The following is a 20,784-nucleotide window of genomic DNA, read 5'->3' on the forward strand; positions in this document are numbered from 1 at the left end:
GTAACGACCCGCTAAGCCGATATTATTAGAAACAATATTATTAGCTTGATTACCTATATAAGTGACCTTTATGCGATTAAATCCGAATTGCGATAGATCGTCGTTGATGTTTCTAACGTCAGCCAAGTATATATAAAAAAATATATATGTATAATAAAAGAATCAAGTCCCATAATCAAAATTTTAATGTCCGATACATCCAACAAAAGTCCAACAAAATTTAATCTATACATCATGCGTTCTACGAAAATCAGGTACTACAACGTGGACAGCCACGAACTTGAACCGATTATACCTACACCAAATTAAATGAACAAGTGAACAAATACTCAAATAATTAATTTAATAAACAAATAAAATAAAAAAATAAATAAAAAAAAGAACAGATTTTTTTTTCAGACAGAGCATTAAATGCTGCATTTAATTAGAGATAGGAATGTCAGGCAACTTGCTTACACCGTCCCTCCCATCTCTTCCATAAATCTCTCTCCCTGCTCCCTAAATCTCTCCCACATCTCAACCAAATATTATTCCTCTATAATTTTTGCTGCCATTCGTTTCTCTTGTCTCTGCAACAAAACAAGAATTATTCTTTAATTTCCTACTTAAGGTAATCTTGCAAACTTCCTTTATGTTATACTTTTTTTTAAAATCAACTCATTCGATCTTCTTCCGGCAGAAATCGAGAACCAAACTCGAGAGAGGGAGCTATCGATAATTCTCTCAAAATCCGTTGAAGGTATACTCCCCCCAATTTCAAGTTTCAATCAATACCCTTGATGCATCATGATAGGATTACAAGAACTTAGGATCTCAATACCATAGCTACTGCCCAACTCACAATAAAACCAAAGAGCTAGATTTAACTTATCACAACTAGACAAAGTTCTTAATTACCAAAATATTGCGTAACTCGACATAAATCGAGTGAGAAGGGAAAAAGGAGGTGAAGACTTAGCTTAGGAAGGGGAGCAGTCCGGCGACGGCAGAATCCCGGAAACTCCGCGGGGTAGCTACGGGCCGCGGCTGAGAGAGAGAGGGAGGCGACGCCTCCTCTCCACCGCCGACTTCGCCGAAAGGGGGAAACACTCGCCGGAGGGCGTTCGACGGAGGGAGCGAGTGCGAGCTCCGGTGCATGTTGTGGCTGCCTCGTGAAGGAGAAACGGTGAACGGCGCGGGACGACGACGGACTCCAAGATTGATGTCGAGGGGGCAGCGTTTCGCCGGAGAAGAGAGAGAGAAGCGGCTGGAAGCGTCGTTCCTTCACGAGTCAAGGAATTCCATATCTGAAAAACCGGAGGGAACTCGACGGAAGTGGAGAGAAATGCTCCGGTCGTGAATTCGCCGGAGAACAGAGATATCGAGAGAGATGAGATGGCGCAGTTCTGGAGTGATAGAGGGAGAAGTTGGGGGTCTTGATGGAGAAGATAACAGGCTGATTTCCGTCAGTGAACACTGGGGATTTGGTTTGGGGTTCTCAGATTGGGGGAGAATGAAATTGAGGAATGAGATTAGAGAGAGGGAGAGAGAGACCGATGGGGTGATTTACTTGGGAGATTTATTGGGCCAAGGGATTTGTTTGTTGGGCCACTAATTTAATTAGAGTTGGGTAAATTTCTATTATTTTTTTTGGCCCAAAGAGTATGGGCTAGTCTGTGGATTTTACAGCTAGGCTAGAATAATTAATTATTGGGTCAAGATTTATCATTGAGCAAGAAGAGCCATTGGACCGGATGGAATTAATTTCTAAGGGATTTTGGACTGAAGAATAAAATGGTTAAGAAAGGTAAAATAATTAGTTGCGATCTGAAATGTTATAATTTTGCGTAAAATTTGTAGTAGTGTATGGAATATCACTTTAGCCGGAGCTTGGAATAGCGAAAGAAGGAGTACTAAATGATAATATATGTTTTTTAGAAATTTTCTTAAGGATAAGTGAAAAATAAAAGACATTAATTAGGAGGCATGCATTCATATTAAAGTTTAAGAATTTCTTGAAGTCTAATTAGTATATATTGTGATATTTTCAAAAGAGTACGTTCGCAAGTAAAGTCGGAACGAAAGATTCAAGTTAAGGGGACTAAACGATCAAGGTAAACTTTCTTATCCTACATACTAATGTGGATAAAAATGCAAATTATTTTGAGGTGATATTTTATGAAAACTTGAACCTATGTTCGTTGTTGTTTCAAGTGATGTTGTCCTTGCCATAAATGTTTTGTGTATGATGCCTATCTGTTTGGCTAAGGCCAAAGGAATTATGAATGATGATATAAGTCGAATTCGGGTCCTAGTGAGGGTGGTGTCCCCGCTCGGACTAGTGTACACAAGCCACCTCTGACATGTTGGGCAGAGCAGGTGACCGAGGAAGGTGGCCACCTTCCCGGCACAAGAATACCTCTGACATGATGGGCAGAGAAGGTGACCGTGCGAGAACACCATCTCGACGGCACAATGTGATCAGATATGGCTAAGTACAGGAAAAAGGGACTGCAGTCCAATGTGAATATTTTAGTAAGCTGGGGCCTTTTCAATAAACACCTGAGTGTTACTGTGATGATGGCTTGACAATATTTTCAAATGTATATTTGTATTTTTTCGGCAATGTGTTCACTGAGTACTTTTGTATTCAGCCCTGCATATATTTCTAAATGTGCAGGTTGAGCAGCGAAGTGGTGGAGGAAGTGCTATTGAGACAAGACATTTAATTCAGTCAGTGACTCTCGGAGGTTCATGTCTTCATACATGGAACCGCGTTCATTTGCTTCCGTTGTGCATCTTAAAAGATTCAAGTCTATTTTGTTCAAAACTCTGATTTTATTTCGAGTTTTTCCCATTTGTTTGGAGCTATGGTCGAGTTGTGTTGTTTTTCCCCTTTCTTCCCCGCTTCTTTAGTCCTCCCCTAGGTCGCGATCAACCGTGTTTTCTATCCTTAGAAAATGCGGTCGTGACAGAGTGGTATCAGAGCATTCTTTCTCGCTCTGAACCCGAGAGTTTTCTTGGAAAATCTTTGGTCTAGCCTTGTTCCACTAGACTGTCTAATCGATGAAAATGCTCTTAGCACTCCCACCAATCGCGCTCAATGAGGAAAAGGTAACTTGTTCTTTTTCAGAAGAAAGTCAAGGTGTTTGAAAGTTTGAAATGGAGAAATAACTCATACATTTAATTTGAGTGAACAGATGAAAATGTTAAGTTCAAAGAAAGAGTTGATGTTTCTTGATTGGGTAACGTGCTTAAAGAAAGAGTTAATATGTCTTTTTTTGGCTAAAGACTGTGAATGTATGAATAAAAGGAGCAACTTTCCTAAATAAAAAAAAAGGTAATGGAATATGAAAGTATAAAGTATATGAGTCTGATACCAATTGTTGAAATGATGTCTCTTTTTTGAGTTGGTTAAATGATATCTCTTTTTGAGTTAGTCATTGAATCATGTTGCTAGTATGGGGAAATCGAAAATTTCAAAGAACTTAGAATACTTAGTTATGCGTTCCTTCTAGAACACAATATGAACTCGAACTTAGAAGTACAGTATGAACATTTCTCGCTTTCCTGAGCGACGAAAAGAAAAGGACGCGATAAGAAAGAAACTTCGTTACGAGAAAAGTAATCCAACATAGAACAAAACGATGTTTCTAGAAAGATGGTAGGGGTTATATGCCATTCTCTACGTCCCAATGACATGAATAATCTGGGTTAGCCATTGTCTTTCTTGACAATCCAATCACTGCAAAGGATCATACCCTTGATCCAACTAAGCGATGTACACATACATAGCAAGAAAATATGATTGCAATGTAAACAAAGAATCTAGCTTTACAATAATAAGTAAACAGAAACGGCGTGTTACGAGGATGAGCGTTATGACGAACCGGGAGTACCAAAGAGTCATAATCCCCACATATGATCATCTGATGTGATCGTAAGGTGCAAGTAGCTTGTGACCAAAGTTTCTCATAACTCAGTTATCATTCTCTATAAGGAATTAAACAAGGGAGTATCACCATTCTAGTTAACCAAAGTTTCGTGATGGGTTTGCTAAGGTCACAGAAGGGCAACACCGCGATTTGGGTGATCATTGATCGACTTACTAAAAGCGCGCACTTCTTACCGATGAAAATTACTTATGGCGCGGACAAGTTAGCTAAACTCTACGTGAATGAGATTGTGCGATTGCATGGAGTGCCAAAGACCATCGTGTCCGACCGCGATACGAAGTTCACATCGAAGTTTTGGATGAGTTTGCAACGAGAATTGGGCACACAACTAAACTTCAGCACTGCTTATCACCCGCAATCGGACGGGCAGTCAGAGAGGACGATTCAAACGCTTGAGGATATGCTGCGAGCCGTTGTTCTAGATCGAGGGGAAGGTTGGGAAACTGTTCTACCATTGGTTGAATTCGCCTACAACAATAGCTACCAAACGACGATCGATATGGCTCCGTATGAAGCCTTGTATGGAAGGAAGTGTCAATCCCCACTTTTTGGGATGAAGTTGGCGAGAGGAAGATGTTAGGCCCCGATGCGATAAAGGAGATGACCGAAATTGTGCATCAAATCCGCGCAAGGATCAAGGAAGCTCAAGATAGGCAGAAGTCGTATGCCGACGTGCGTCCAACGGAAATCAAATTCAACGTCGGTGACAAAGTGTTCTTGAAAGCGTCCCCGACGAGAGGAGTTGTGAGGTTTGGAGTGAAAGGCAAGCTGAAATCGCGTTTCGTAGGACCGTACGAGATTATCGATGAAGTAGGCCCTGTAGCGTATCATTTGGCGTTACCTCCCAGCTTTGGGAACGTGCACAACGTGTTCCATGTGTCGCAGTTGCGCAAATACGTGTTCGACCCCAAACATGTAATTCATCAAGAGGAAGTGGTCTTAACCCCGACATGAGCTACGAGGAAAGGCCCGAGGCAATCCTAGATCGGAAGGTACAAGAGCTACGAAACAAGACGATAGCGTCCGTGAAGGTGTTGTGGAAGCACCATGGTCCCGAGGAAGCTACGTGAGAGTTAGAAGATAAGATGAAAGAAAAGTTTCCCGAATTGTTTGTGTGAGACGATTAAATTTCGGGACGAAATTTCTGTTTAGAGGGGAAGGATGTAACATCCCAAATTTTTTTTGTGTGACTCTTCTTATATGTTATTCGAATTTTGGATTCTTGGAATTATGAAACTTTCGTTTCTATGTGATTAAGTGTTTTGCGTGAAATAAATTTTCGTGGTTAATGTGGAATGATGAGCTTGATGTTTTATATTTTCCAATGTGGGGAAATAATTAATAGGATCATGCATTTATATTTTTCGAGCCAATTCATTGGAATTTTCGGCCCTTCCTAATTATTGAAATAGTATTTCATTTCTTGGATTTAATTAATTGTCTTGGGATACTTATCCAAATTAAATCCAAACCAAATGACCCCTAAATGGTACTATATGGAATTCGAACTCCATTTTTATTTTCCTTGAGAGTTTTCGAAAATCTCCTATAGGAGAAAGAATTATTTTCATTTGATTTAATTGGTGCTTTATTGACTCTCTTCCTTTGAATTTAATCCAATTAAATCATGTTATAATTTATTTCTTCATCTAAAATAAATAGAGAGTTGGGACATTCCTTGGTTAGCAATTTTCGGCCCCTCCACTAAATTTTGGAGGATATTTTATTTGTTTCCTAATTTGTGGAATCTCTTTTTATTCAAATAAATTCCTAGGTCTAATTAATTGGGGATGTAAATATTTTTCTCCTACTTTTCTCCCATATCACACGCCCCCTATGCAATATTTTCCTTGTGGGAATTTAATTAATTGTTGCCTATTTTATGGGAGCCTTTTTCCTATAAATAAATTGCCTAATTTAAATCCTATTCTTTTAATTGGGGATTTAAATAATTTCCTTGTGCAAATTCCTTATGGAAATTTTCGGCCCCCACCATTATTTTCATACTTGGAGATTTAATTTATTTTGTTCCCTTGTTTATGAAATATTCACTTTTATTTCCTAAGTTGTGAATATATTCTCTCCAAGTAAATACCAAATAAATTCCTTGCTATTCCTACATGGAATTTTTGAAAATTTCCTCCCCTTCCCACATGCTTATTTTATTCTTTTAATTGTGGGATTTATTTAATTGTATTTTTCCCCACAATTAATTAATTAATTGATTTTAAACCTAACCCTAATCCTATAAAAACACCTAAACTAAACCCTAGCCCCCATTCTCCCTCAATTTTCGTGCCTCCCTCCTCCCTCTCCACATTCTCTCCAAAAAAACTTCTTCCACCATTGTTTCTTGCATCCATTGAAGTTTATTTTCAAGAATCTCCGACGAATCACCTCGTTTCTTGGTTCTACCGATTCGTTTTGTCAAAGAAGGTATATTGGCTTCACTTTTCCTCATTCTTTTCATTTGAACCATGTTCTTGAATCCTACATGCATGTAGTGGGTGTAGGAATCGTAGATCGCAAGTTTAATCGGGGAGGGAAGGTGAGTTTGCTTGAAAACCTTGATAAATATGCGTTTCAATTGAATTGTGTGAAGTTTGATTGGAATCTTTGGTGAATGATGTAAGTTTATGTGCAAACATGATTAAGAGAGTCTTATCAAGCATGATTGTGTGTTATAAGAATGAGAATTGGTGTTTGGATGATTGAGAAGGAAACCCTAATTTAGAAATTGTGTATATGTTATCTGTGATGTTCGACCAGTAGCTTCTGATGAGTAATTGACCTATCAAAATTTTGATATAAAAATTTTACTGAGTAAACTTCAAGGTGTTACCTGTGTCTCGTGTGAATTTCAGCCCTTTTTATCGAAAAATGAATTTTTAATAAATTTTTGAAGTTGACTGCGCAAATCTGCCAGAAACTAGTGTTCTCGCCAAGAATGTTTCGTTTTCTGTTTGACTGACCAAATGACCTCCGATTGATGTGATTCTTGAACTATATGAAAATTTGAAGTGTCTTCTGAGTCGTGTTAAACTTTCATCCTTTTTGGGCATTGGATGAATTTATGGTAAATTTTTCAAATGAACTGCGCAGTGCTATCAGAAATTGTATGTTCCGACCAGAGAGTTTAATATGTGATATGACTGACTAAATGACGTGATTTCGGTGTGAAAATTTTCATGGATGAACTTGAATGTGCCCTCTGTATTGTGACCAAAATTTAGCTTCATATGAGGTCGGTTGAATTTATAGTGATTTTTACAAAACGGTGCGCAGTTCTGCCAGTTTTCTGCCTTGTTAAAATGACACCTAGTTTCAAGTTTAAAAGTATTATATGATGCATGTATGTCCAAGGAACGTGTTTAAATGTTGAAATCACTTGTGATAAGTTGGAATGTGTTACGTGTGTCTTTACACCTTTGTGACGTATGTTGGGTTGGGGAATGTGAGAAAAACGATGAGAGAGAAAACGATAGGACATGCATAGTAAAATGTTGTTGTGGAAGGCTGACTTGTGTTGTCATTGACAAGGGTGTTGTGTACTCGTGAACTCGAGGATCGTGAGTTGCTATAAGTTGGGTTGTGATTTTGCTAAGCGATCGAGGTGGGCTTTCTTTTCAAACCTCTTTATTTTTCCGAAAATATGATGTGGTGTTATAAGGGTGGTTTAAAGTGTTATGTCATGCCGTGATTGTTTTGATGTTGAGATTTTTACCTGATGCCTAGTTCGTTTGAGCTTGCTCCGTTAGGCTATAGGGCTATGTTGAGATTGTGCTTGATGCCTAGTTTGTGAGTACGCTCCATTAGGCTATAGGGCTATGATAAACGAATTCGGGTCTGAGTAGGGCCGCAATATCAGGCTGTGTACACAGAGGGGATCGTGAGCCGTCCTTGCTAGTCGGCCGGTCTCGTGGGCGAATAGTGTGGCCACACTTTCGTCGCACTATGGTAAGAGGATGTGATTGATTGATTGATGTGGAAAATGAGGAGATAAATTGTCTGGCCAGACTTGGATTTTTGTGTTCTCGTGATATTTCTTACTATATAAAACTCGAGATCACTGGTATGGATGACATAACTTATTAAAATGTTTTCGGCATGAGCCCATTGAGTACAACAAGTACTCAGCCCTGCATATTCTTTTTCTTATGTGCAGGTTGAGCGGGATGTTGCGGTGGATGTTGAGCTGGCTAAAGACCCTAGGATACGTTGTGTCGTCATACATAGGCGTGATCCTTGACTCTCCCTGAACCTTATTTATCCGCTGCTATGTTTTAAATTATGTCTTAAGACCTTAATCTTTTCGTGTTGTGTTTGAACATGTATGGCGGTGTTAGGTTTAAACGAGTGGTTACGTTGTCTTTCTGAAAATGGTGTTTTCCGAGATTTAAGTTAAATGTTCATTTTACCTTAGTTTTTTTATATATATAGTTGTATTTCTTAAGTCAAATTTTTCCGGTGCCCTTTATAAAAGTATGTTTCTTTACGTCTTTTTTAAAAAAATGACCTTAAACTTCTTTAAACTAAGTTGTTTTTCTTCTTTAAGTCTTAAGTTGTTCTTTTAAACTGTTGTCCATGCATGTCGGTCACGATCGCCGCGTTTGTGATACCCCCGGTATGGGCGGTCGTGACATTATCTTCCCTCTACTATGTCAAGGTTGTGCATCCCTTTCAGTTTTGAGCTTGCTCCCTCATGTTTTCTGATAACCTCCAGTGACTACGGTCCTTCTTTACTCATTCTGTATAAAAGTAATACTTTGACTGTCTGAATTCTTGCCACTAAACTCCTATACTCGGAGGTTCTTTATTTATAGCCTTCAGAATGAACATGTTTCCCTAAACTATTGTCTCTTCAATGATAATATATTCTTCAAAGATCATTAGTAGATCTTTAGTGTTTTCAAATGTGCTTGTTGACTCTCTTTAATTTATAAAGAATAGTCACCTCTTCTTAATCACACTATAATTATTCCATCATGCTTTGAGCTCTTTAGCAACTCCAAGTCTAAAGTAATTTGCTCTCTTCCCAAACTTGTTCGCTCTGGTTGTCTTCCCTACTAGTTAATTTTCGTGATTTGGTTATAAACTTTGTGAATTCATTAACGTGACATAGTATCACGATGTTGTTGACCCAAAAGGGTAGTTCCTTGTTATTCTTTTTTTCTCAAATCCACTTAAGCCCAATCATTTCCTTGCGTCCTTGCAGAAGAGCACAGCTGTGGGTGTTGTGCTCTTGCCAGAGAGCAGGTAGAAAAAATGGGGTCGGGCCCACAACCGTGCCGCTGGCAAGAGCACGGTTATGGATGCTCTAATGCTTACATATTTGAATTTTATTTTCTCTTACGTGTCTTGCTAAGGAACTGGTGTTCAATTTCAATCATTGATTAAATATTGAAAGAATTTACTAATCCTTATTATGCATTTTTTACGCTAGCAGCTTTTAAATATTGAAAGAACTTATTTATCCTTATTTTATGCATTTTTTCTGCTCTATAATCAAATATTATTTTCTCTCTTATTTTATCAACAACTCAACAACTGAAATTAAGGGATCTGAAATTCGATATATAGCTAAAATTATGGTATAAGTATAAGGTAATTTGTGGTATACCTTGGAGGATTGCGGTTGCCAGGAGAGTCCCTGCATTGCACGTTGTGGTTGGACCGACTGCGGTGGCTGGTTTAGCAGTTGCGGGTTCCAATGAGAATTAGGGTTTACTGATAAGGGGTTCCAGGTTTAATTTGCATGCTGATTCCAAATCGTTGGAACGGTCTCCATCGTCCCGCTTAAGGGCTGACCGTACGGTGGAGCCGGTATAGGGCGAAGCGGTGGTTGGAGTATACCAAGTGGTGCGCTATCAGAATCCGAGGCTCTCCTCCTTCAGCATGTCAATCCTAGAGATGTACACAGCGCTCAACTCCGGTGTTGTTAGCGGGGGCGCAGTGGGCATTGGCTGAGACTGCCACTACGGTTGATCGTATGGCATATCTTGGTGTGACTGATAAGCCACAGGTATTGATAGTGGTTGATTGCGGTAGGCGTTGGCTGATGATACTCGGACTGTCTAGCGGAATACCCGGTATGAAAGTTGTGTGGCGGCGCTGTCCAGTAGAGGGACTCTGACTCAGGCAGCGGTTGTGTATGAGGGTGGTCGAATTGGAGATGGTGATAGTCGGCATAGTTGTATGACATGATAATGGTAATACGAAGGATGAGACCATGATGAGAGCCCTTGATGAAACGGGTATTTCCCATATCGAGTAATCGGCGTCCGAAGATCGGCGATCGAAGATAGGTTTTCCGTCGCAGACGCTGAGTCCGTCGAGGAGAATGAGATTTTTTTGCTAGGGTTTTCTCCCAAACGTGAACAAGGAAAATGTAGTAAAATATACTCCCTCGTCCCACCCGAAGATGATCCACTTTCCTTTTTAGTTTGTTCTATCTAAGACGACTCATCATTAAAAATAGAAACATCTTTATCTCTATTTTATTCACTCTCTCTTACTTTATTCTCTCCACCCAAGACAAAATAAAACTGCATAAAATCTAATGTCTGCCCAAGGAATACGTCTTCTTTGGGACACAGAAGTAATTGTATTTCTTGATTAGTTAATATGTAAGATTCCTTATAAATATATACGTGCGGATACAAAATTAGTCTTTAAAAGTAAATCAAGTTATGAATGCTACTCAAAAGATAACTATAAACTATGTATTTTAATAATACACCATCCGTTCCATAATAATTGTCACTCTTATTGTGAGTACGAGTTTTAAGAAATGTAAAAAAAAGTTGGTTGGAAAATTAGTGGAATGTGTGACCCACTTTTTTATATTAATTTTATAATAAAATGTGAGTGAAGTGAGTTAGTAGAATGTGAGACATATTTATCATTTATGGTAAAAATGAAATGTGACAATTATTATAGGACGGACCGAAATAGAAAAGAGTGACAATTATTGTGGGATGGGGGGAGTATAGAGGAATAGAAGATCGTATATCATTCTTTGTATATAAACAATGAGCTCTAGGATCAAATACCACTATTCTCTTTCCTCTAAGCTAAACCACTATTACTCTCTCACATGCGACGATAGAAAGTTATTTTTACCGTATTGCATGATTACCGATAGTTAAGCACTACTAATATACAAGTATTGAGACATGTGTGCATGAATGTGTAGCTTTATTCATGTTGCGTATGTAACTAAAAATGAATTATTTTTATTGCTTTCATAAGCTTTGATCCCTTGTATTTATAATAAATACTATGGATCCAATATAATGCTATAACTGAAAAATAAAATACTTCCCGAATTAAAGAATTGCTATTACTGAAAAATAAAATACTTCCCGAATTAAAGAATTAATTTGAGTTGAATTCTCTTTTATGTTCTAACTAAGTTGAGTCATTTCATTTTTTTACAAAATACAAAATATCAAATTACTCTTGTTTTATTGTATCATCTATTTTACTTTTTTCTATCGTCCTTATTTCATTTCTCTCTCTTATTTTTCAACATAATTTTTAATCTTCGTGCTCAAATTATCCTTTTTGTCTCTTGAAAAACTCTTTTCTTTTTAGTCAATCCTTAAATATAGAAATTTTCATTTTATGAAAATTTTTAAATCCATTTTACTAATACATTTTCTTTATATATTTTTTTTTTAATTTTTACATTAAAACTTATGTCATTTCAAAAATTTCCATACATAAACACGAATGAGTAGCGTGAATTACATGTACAGAAGTATTATACGAATAATAAAGAAATGAAAATGGCTATAGAATACACATGTTAAGATTTGATTGGCCATCAGAATGGTGACATAGTAGCTCTGTGGAACCACCCTTCAGACTCTGGAATGCTCCATAATATTCTACCAAAAGAAAAGCACCATTTTCTGGTGTATAAATACATAGCTCATCCTATCCCAATCCGCCACAGAAACAAACACTTCGAACGCCATTTCGCAGTAATCAACTCGCTCTCATCAATCCCCAATCGCAATGTCGCTCATTCCCAGCTTCTTCGGCCGCTGCAGCTCCGATCCTTTCTCCCTTGATCTGTGGGACCCTTTCCGCGACTTGGCAACGAGACGTCGCAGTTCGCTGCGACTCGCGTGGACTGGAAGGAGACACCGGAGGCCCACGTGTTCAAGGCCGACGTGCCCGGCCTCAGGAAGGAGGAGATCAAGGTAGAGGTGGAGGAAGGGAATATCCTCCAGATCAGCGGCGAGCGCAGCCGTGAGAAGGAGGAGAAGAATGACACCTGGCACCGCGTCGAGCGGAGCTCTGGCAAGTTCCTCCGGCGCTTCCGCCTCCCGGAGAACGCTAAGGCTGATCAGGTTAAGGCGAGTATGGAGAATGGGGTGCTGACCGTGACCGTGCCCAAGAAGCCTCAGGTCAAAGCTATTGATATCTCTGGCTGAGAATATTATCTTGAAACTGTGCTTGGAATTTGAATAAGCTATGTATGAATGAAGTGAGTTGCTAGTTTATCTTTTGATGTATAAATCTGATTTGAGTCTGAATATAATACAGTATCATTGTGTATGTTGAAGTTTTTATTAGAAAAACAAAAGCAAATTAATTAATTATACTCTGTATGGTCGGAGACTCGGAGTGTTGTGTGTGTAGATACATAGCTTAAAGTTTCGTATAATTATACAAGCTAACAAGTATTAAAGGAACAACTTAGGTAAAACAATAAATATTGCTAATTGTTTTGCGTGGAACAAGAAATTCTATTGTTCAGTGACCATTGATGAAGATAGACCAAAGTTTTGAGTTCATGCTTCCTCTGTGCCTTATTATTCTTTTAGCCAATAAACTCACAGAACTTTGTCCATTCAATAGGTTTTAAAAATGACCGATTAATTTATAATAACTTCAATGAGTTTTTGAACTGTCTTAAAAATTTGAATTTGGGAAATTTAAGCATGAAAATAGATGTCGCGCCGCGAATGTATGACATGGATTAAATGACGTCATACCACTCCAAATTTATGTCTCTTTTTGAAGGGTTGAAATCGTGTTACTTCCATTTTTCTTCTCTTCGCGATTGTTAAAGTAATAATTTAACAAGATTGAAAAAATCACATTCAACTCATCTCATTAATCACATTATTGGCTTCCATGCTCAATTCAAATTCATCGGACATTTAGAAAACCGTCAAAAGTATAATTTTAATTAATCATTATATAAAGTAATCAGAAGACCAAACATTAATTCTTAAGCAAAACACACTATACTTATCGCATCATCGTTCATTACAGTCAAATAAATCGAAATTCTTGAGATGATTCTCTTAACCAGAGATATCAAAAGCCTGTTGGAATTATCAATTTGATAACTACTTAGTTATCAAGTTGATTAAGTTAGAAGCTTCTTAAGTACTTAGTTGTCAATTTGATAACCAACTTAGTTATCAATTTGATAACTATCTCTTAAGTAGTAAAATCAAAAATGATCACCACTTATCTTTCCTAAGCCTATATATATGTGTGGGGGTTGAAGGAGAGATCATAACAAGATCAAGATCACAATTCTCTAAACTAGTTCTCTCATTTAGCCATTTAGGAGCATAGTCTCCTCAATTCTCGAAACTCCGAAAGTTCGCCGGTGCCTAGTGAGTTTGAGGTGCTTCTACTCACTTGGACGAAGTCGTTTTATCTTTGGGGACACTACGCCAATCCGTGAGCACTAGCCGGGGCGTAAATTGTCTTGCGGAAAGAGGGCTTTCCTCGACTCGACTTATCATTAGTACTGTAATTTTCTATTTTTGTTGTAATTTCCGTTTCACTTGTATCTGTATTGCTCTTCGGTTGTAATAGTTAGAGTACTGCCTGTAAACGGCTCGGGAATTTTCCCAATTTTATCCAACAGTCGCAAGACAATTTAGTCGTACTCTAAGTGATGTCAACCGAAGTTACGATGGACGGAAACCATGGAGCTGGAGGAAACGAACACCAACAAAATGGATCTACTTTTGCTGCTGCCAAAACATCGGTGTTGACACCTGTTTCGACCTCGAGGGTGATGCCTCAGGCCGATAAGCCAGAGAAATTTAAGGGCTCTGAATTTAAACGTTGGCAACAAAAGATGTTGTTCTACCTAACTACGTTAGGTGTTGCCAACTTCCTCACGGAAGATGCGCCAGTCGTATCTGAGGAAGAGACGGACTTCCATGTCCGGAACGCCTATGATGTTTGGCATCAAGGCGATTTCTTGTGCAAGAATTACGTCCTGAACTGCTTAGAGGATAGTCTTTATTCTATCTTCGCAGGGACTAAGACCTCAAAAGAATTGTGGGAGGCTCTTGACAAGAAGTACCGCGTCGAGGACGCCGGTACAAAAAAGTATGTAGTTGCAAAATTTTTGGACTACAAGATGGTGGACTCTCGTTCAGTGGTGGCGCAAGCCGAAGAGCTGCAAATCATAATCCATGATGTCCACGCTGAAGGAATGGTCTTACCAGATCAGTTCATTGTTGCGGCAATGATTGAGAAACTTCCTCCGTGCTGGACAGATTTTAAAAATTATCTGAAGCACAAACGAAAGGAGATGAAGCCTGAAGACCTGATTGTTCGTCTTCGTGTCGAAGAGGACAACAGGCGCTATCATCAGAAGCCGGGAAGCTCGGAAGACTCAAAGGCAAATCTGATAGAGCGAGGAAGATCCTCAAAACGTCCCCGCCCAAATGAGAAAGATAAAGGGAAAGGGAAGGCAGTTGCCCGAAAGTTTGAAGGCAACTGCTATAACTGTGACAAACCGGGTCATATGGTGAAGGACTGCCGAAAACCCAAGAAAAAGAAAGCCAAGAAAGACTTGAACCTGGTCGAGAAGAACTTCGATGAGGATGACTTGGCGGCCGTGGTCTCTGAAGTGAACCATGTAGATAACCCAAAGTCTTGGTTTATCGACACTGGAGCGACTGTACATGTCTGCTCAGATCGAAATCAGTTTTCAACATACAAACAAGTCGAAGGGAAAAAGCTTCACATGGGCAACCAAAACTCATCTGAAGCTATCGGCTTGGGAGAAGTGAAGCTCAAGATGACGTCAGGTCATGAGCTGAAACTGAAGGATGTGCTGCATGTCCCAGACATCCGGAAGAACCTGGTTTCGGGTAGCCTACTTGTTAGTCATGGTTTCAAGTTAGTTTTTATGTCTGACAAGTTTGTACTGACTAAGTTTGGTACTTTCCTTGGAAAAGGTTATCTTTCCAATGGCCTGTTCAAACTAAATGTAACGGTTGTGCGCCGCACTCCGAAATTATCAAGTAATGAAAATGATGCATCTTCTTCTTACTTGCTTGAGTGCTCTGATTTATGGCATTGTAGATTGGGACATGTAAATTTAAATGCTATAAAAAGATTAGTGAATCTCGATTTACTAAAAGTCAACAAATTCAACTCACTTGAAAGATGTGAGGTGTGTGTTGAAGCTAAAATGACTAAGCTGCCGTTTCACTCGGTAGAGCGGAGCACGAAACCTCTAGAGTTGATCCATACTGATGTATGCGATTTGAAAGTTGTGCAAACTAGAGGTGGTAAAAAATATTTTATCACATTTATTGATGATTGCACAAGGTATTGTTACCTTTATCTGTTAAGAGGTAAAGATAAGGCAATTGAAGCATTTAAAGACTTAAAAAATGAAGCCGAAAATCAACTTAGTTGTCAAATTAAGTGTGTTCGAAGTGATAGAGGTGGTGAATATGTAGCCCCGTTTGCAGAATTATGTCATGCGAGTGGTATAATTCACCAAACTACGGCTCCTTATTCTCCCCAGTCGAATGGCGTTGCTGAACGCAAAAATCGAACATTGAAAGAGATGATGAATGCTCTCTTGATTAATTCAGGGTTACCCCAGAACATGTGGGGGGATGCTGTGTTAACAGCAAATTATATCTTGAATAAAATTCCACTTAAAGGTAGATATGTGACTCCTTACGAGTTGTGGAAAGGAAAGAAACCATCGTATTCATACCTCAAAGTCTGGGGATGTTTAGCGAAGGTTGAGTGCCTCTTCCAAAACAAGTTGCAATTGGCCCCAAAACTGTCGATTGTATCTTTATTGGTTACGCACTCAATAGCTACGCCTATCGTTTCTTGGTCCATAAGTCGGCTGTGCCTGACATAGCTGAAGGAACGACCATGGAATCAAGGAATGCTATATTCTTTGAGAATGTTTATCCTTGTAAGAAGCAAGAGGACCGTTCTAGTGAAAGAATGGTGGAAGAAGCTACTAGTTCTCATTCTCTGGAAAGGACGAATCCAAGTACTGAGAATGAAGAACCAAGACGTAGCAAAAGAGCTAGAGTTGCAAAGACCTTTGGCCCCGACTTTATTACTTTTATGTTGGACGATGAGCCAAAGTCACTAGCAGAAGCTCTGTCTGGCCCAGATGCACCATTCTGGCTAGAAGCGATCAATAGTGAAATTGAATCAATTATGAGAAATAACACATGGGTGTTAGTGGACTTGACAGAAGGTTGTAAGCCTTTAGGGTGCAAGTGGATCCTGAGAAGGAAATATAAAGCTGATGGTACTATTGATAAGTACAAAGCTCGTTTAGTCGTGAAAGGCTTTAAGCAGAAAGAAGGATATGACTTCTTTGATACCTATTCACCGGTTACGAGAATCACTTCTATTCGGATGCTTCTTGCGATTGCTTCATTGCACAATCTTGAGATTCATCAAATGGATGTGAAAACTGCATTTCTGAACGGTGAATTGGAAGAAGAGATATATATGGAGCAACCTGAAGGGTTTGTTGTACCTGGCCAAGAAAGGAAGGTATGCAAACTAGTGAGGTCTCTATATGGATTAAAGCAAGCGCCATTGCAATGGCACTTGAAGTTTGACAAAGTGATGTTGTCAAATGGATTTACTATCAACGAGTGTGATAAGTGTGTTTATATTAAAAACACAGATAATGGGTTTATTATTGTGTGTCTTTATGTAGACGATACGTTGATTATGGGCAGTAATAATCGCATTATCAACGAGACGAAAAATATGTTGAAAAGAAATTTCGACATGAAAGATATGGGTCTAGCTGATGTGATTCTTGGAATCAAGATTGTAAGAGATCACGAGGCAATTACTTTGACACAATCTCACTACGCTGAGAAAGTGCTCAAGAAGTTCCGCTCATTTGATTGTGAGCCAGCTAAGACTCCATTGGACCCAAATGTGCATTTGAGCGTGCACACGGGTGAGCCTATTGCTCAAGAAGAATATGCAAGGATCATAGGGAGTTTGATGTTTATCACAAACTGCACCCGTCCTGATCTTGCATGTCCAGTGAACAAGTTGAGCCGATTTACGAGCAATCCAAGTAACGAACATTGGAAAGCTCTTCGTAGAGTTTTGAGATACTTGAAGTATACTCTCAACTTTGGGCTGCGTTACACCAGATATCCCCAAGTACTTGAAGGGTACTGTGATGCAAATTGGATTTCTGATTCAAAAGACTCATTTTCGACAAGTGGGTATGTGTTCACTGTGGGGGGTGGAGCTGTTTCGTGGAAGTCAACGAAACAAACCTGTATAGCTCGATCCACCATGTAATCTGAATTTATCGCTCTAGATAAAGCAGGGGAAGAAGCCGAGTGGCTTAGAAACGTCCTAGAAGGCATCCCATGTTGGAAGAAGCCAGTGCCCACAGTAGTGATACACTGTGATAGCCAAGCGGCTATAGGGAGAGCACATAATAGTTTGTATAACGGAAAGTCTCGACATATACGTCGAAGGCACAATACCGTGAGGCAATTGATCACGAGTGGTGTTATCTCAGTTGATTATGTAAAGTCAAAAGATAACTTAGCGGATCCATTAACCAAAGGGTTATGTCGTGATCAAATGCTTAAGCTGCTAGAAGGAATGGGGTTGAAAACCACATCTAAAAGATGATTATAGTGGTAACCCAACCATACGATTGGAGATCCCATGGGCTTGGTTCAATGGGAAAACGAAGCTATACGAATCTAGTCGTAACACTCAGAAGAACTTAGTCTTCGCCCATTCCTTAGAAAGCATTGAGTGTTGTAACCTGCACGTGGTAAGAGGTTAAGTCTTTGACTTTTAATGATTATTGGAAACCTCTAGGAGGTAGAGTATAGCAGGATACTCGAGAAAGAATCACCTATGTAAGTGAGAAGTGAGGGCCGCTTCAAAATGTGTAAAATCACTTATGAATCCAAAGTGGTGTTCCATGGCCAGAAAAGGACACAAACGTGAGAACTGACGAGTTTGTAAACAATATTGTGTCAATACTATTGTCTCGGTATACACCAAGGAGGAATGGTTCAAGGCATCACGTCCACTAGGCCGCCAGTATGCCCGATCGTATTGACTATGGAAGGTTCAAAGCCCCAAGCTACCATTTCAAATGCAATATTATTTCTTGAGAATTGAGGCTAGCGTCTGCATACATTCATATTCATTCCTCCGATAGAGGTGTGACTAAGATGTTGGTTTGAGCTTGTGAAGCTCTAACCAATATGGGGGATTGTTGGAATTATCAATTTGATAACTACTTAGTTATCAAGTTGATTAAGTTAGAAGCTTCTTAAGTACTTAGTTGTCAATTTGATAACCAACTTAGTTATCAATTTGATAACTATCTCTTAAGTAGTAAAATCAAAAATGATCACCACTTATCTTTCCTAAGCCTATATATATGTGTGGGGGTTGAAGGAGAGATCATAACAAGATCAAGATCACAATTCTCTAAACTAGTTCTCTCATTTAGCCATTTAGGAGCATAGTCTCCTCAATTCTCGAAACTCCGAAAGTTCGCCGGTGCCTAGTGAGTTTGAGGTGCTTCTACTCACTTGGACGAAGTCGTTTTATCTTTGGGGACACTACGCCAATCCGTGAGCACTAGCCGGGGCGTAAATTGTCTTGCGGAAAGAGGGCTTTCCTCGACTCGACTTATCATTAGTACTGTAATTTTCTATTTTTGTTGTAATTTCCGTTTCACTTGTATCTGTATTGCTCTTCGGTTGTAATAGTTAGAGTACTGCCTGTAAACGGCTCGGGAATTTTCCCAATTTTATCCAACAAAGCCCTTCACTTGAGGCTTCTTCACCTCCTCCTTAGGCACTGTAACAGTGAGCACCCCATCCTCCATCGCCGCCTTCACCTGCTCCAGCTTGGCATTCTCGGGCTGCCTAAACCTTCTCTCAACACGGTGCCACGTATCATTCTTCTCCTCGTGCTCCTTGCTCCTCTCTCCGTTGATCTGCAGAATGCTACCATCTTCAACTTCAACCTTGACTTCTTCCTTCTTCAACCCGCGGACATCGACCTTTAAGAGATGGGCCTCCGGCGTCTCATTCCAGTCGATCCGGTCGTTGGCCAACGAGGTGGTTGGAGAGAGGAAAGCCCTCGAAAGGGTCCCATATATCCAAGGAGAATGGGTCGAATACGTTTCTCCGGCGGTTGCCAAAGAAGCTTGGAATCAGCGACATCTTTCAGCTGGCACCAAGATTTGATTTGATTTGATCATTCTGGCTGTTTCTAGTAAATTCCTCGAATTTATCTGATTAATCTTCGAGATTCTGGATTATTCTCGCACGTTCCTTGTATCGTTATCATTTGTCAAGTGGGCTTTCGTCTCACCTTATTTTCAAGCCATTAACAATTGAGCCCACTTAAAGCCCTTCTATAGTTTTTTTAAGCATTAGTTTTAAGAAATATAATTAATCGAAGATAAAATTGAAGTAGTAGAACGTGAATTCTATATGTATATTTTATTATTAGCTAGTAATGTATAGAGTCTATTATTAAAAATGATATAAATAAAATGATATAGTAATTAATATAGACTAAAATAAAAAATTGAGATACACAATACAGACGGAGGGAGTAACATATGTTCATAGTTTAACATTGTATTATTGAACTGCCACGTTTGATTTGCCTTTGGAAACTAATTATTTTGCATATTTTAACATTGTAATTTATGCGTCTCATTAAAAATAAAATATATTGTTAATAAATACTTAAAAATTAAAAATTAGCAAAGTAAAAGAGAGAGTTTCCTCCACATCAGCGGCGGATCCAGGTGGGGTCGGCCAACCCCACCACCGTCGCCGTAGAATCGCCGGATATTACCCTCCTGATAGGGCCTATTTCATGCATCGGTTTATGGGTGAAATACATGCTACTTGATCGGTTTATCGCGCAAAATAAGTGTTAAATGTGCAGAATTACCACTTGACCAAGGCTTCAAGGCTGACCTGATCAAGCAAGTACAAAGGCGATAAAAGGCTCAGAATCGGTAGAGTTGATCAAGGGGAGCGATCAAGCAGTTAGGAGGGGACCACGGGCTTCTGGAAGAAGAGCACGTGAGGAAATGAGCTGGATACAGCGCACCATTCTGTTATCAAGGACGACGTTCTAGAAGGGGACACGTGCTGGAATATGAGACGCAAGGACGAAGTTGAGTCACGAATTTGTTACCAAAAAGCGTCGACATTCTAGAAGGTACCACCAAGGCGATTATTGGAATTATCCCTTGATATACAGAAGAACTAACACTCAGTGGAGAGTCCAGGAAGCCGACGTTGTCATCACTCGTGGCAGAGCCGCATTAGAAGCAGCAGCAGCCACCGAGCAGAAAACACAACCACCACCACTAGAACGAACGGAAGCAGAGATGGTCGTTGTCATCGACGACTCGGGGATCGGTTCTCTACATGCTCATGATGAGAGAGAGCCCACGCATGCCATCACCGCTACTCCTGGGATGCGGACCATTACCATCAAATCAGGAGTACTGGCCGTCTTGCCCCACTTCTATGGCCTTTCGAAGGAATGT

General features: G+C 39.5%; 1 long non-coding RNA gene and 2 pseudogenes across 1 annotated transcript; 2 read left to right on the plus strand and 1 right to left on the minus strand.

Moving 5' to 3' along the window:
- Positions 1-477: 477 nt before the first annotated feature.
- Positions 478-8,158, plus strand: LOC121772255. Its single transcript, XR_006044304.1, has 4 exons — positions 478-610; positions 680-739; positions 2,034-2,093; positions 8,101-8,158. It is a non-coding gene; the product is annotated as an uncharacterized LOC121772255 (long non-coding RNA).
- Positions 8,159-11,836: 3,678 nt separating this feature from the next.
- Positions 11,837-12,503, plus strand: LOC121772253 (annotated as a pseudogene).
- A 656-nt stretch (positions 12,504-13,159) lies between these two features.
- LOC121772254 lies at positions 13,160-19,510 on the minus strand (annotated as a pseudogene).
- Between the last annotated feature and the right edge of the window lie 1,274 nt (positions 19,511-20,784).

Source organism: Salvia splendens, chromosome 16 (genome assembly GCF_004379255.2).
Source record: "Salvia splendens isolate huo1 chromosome 16, SspV2, whole genome shotgun sequence".
Taxonomy (NCBI): Eukaryota; Viridiplantae; Streptophyta; class Magnoliopsida; order Lamiales; family Lamiaceae; genus Salvia; species Salvia splendens.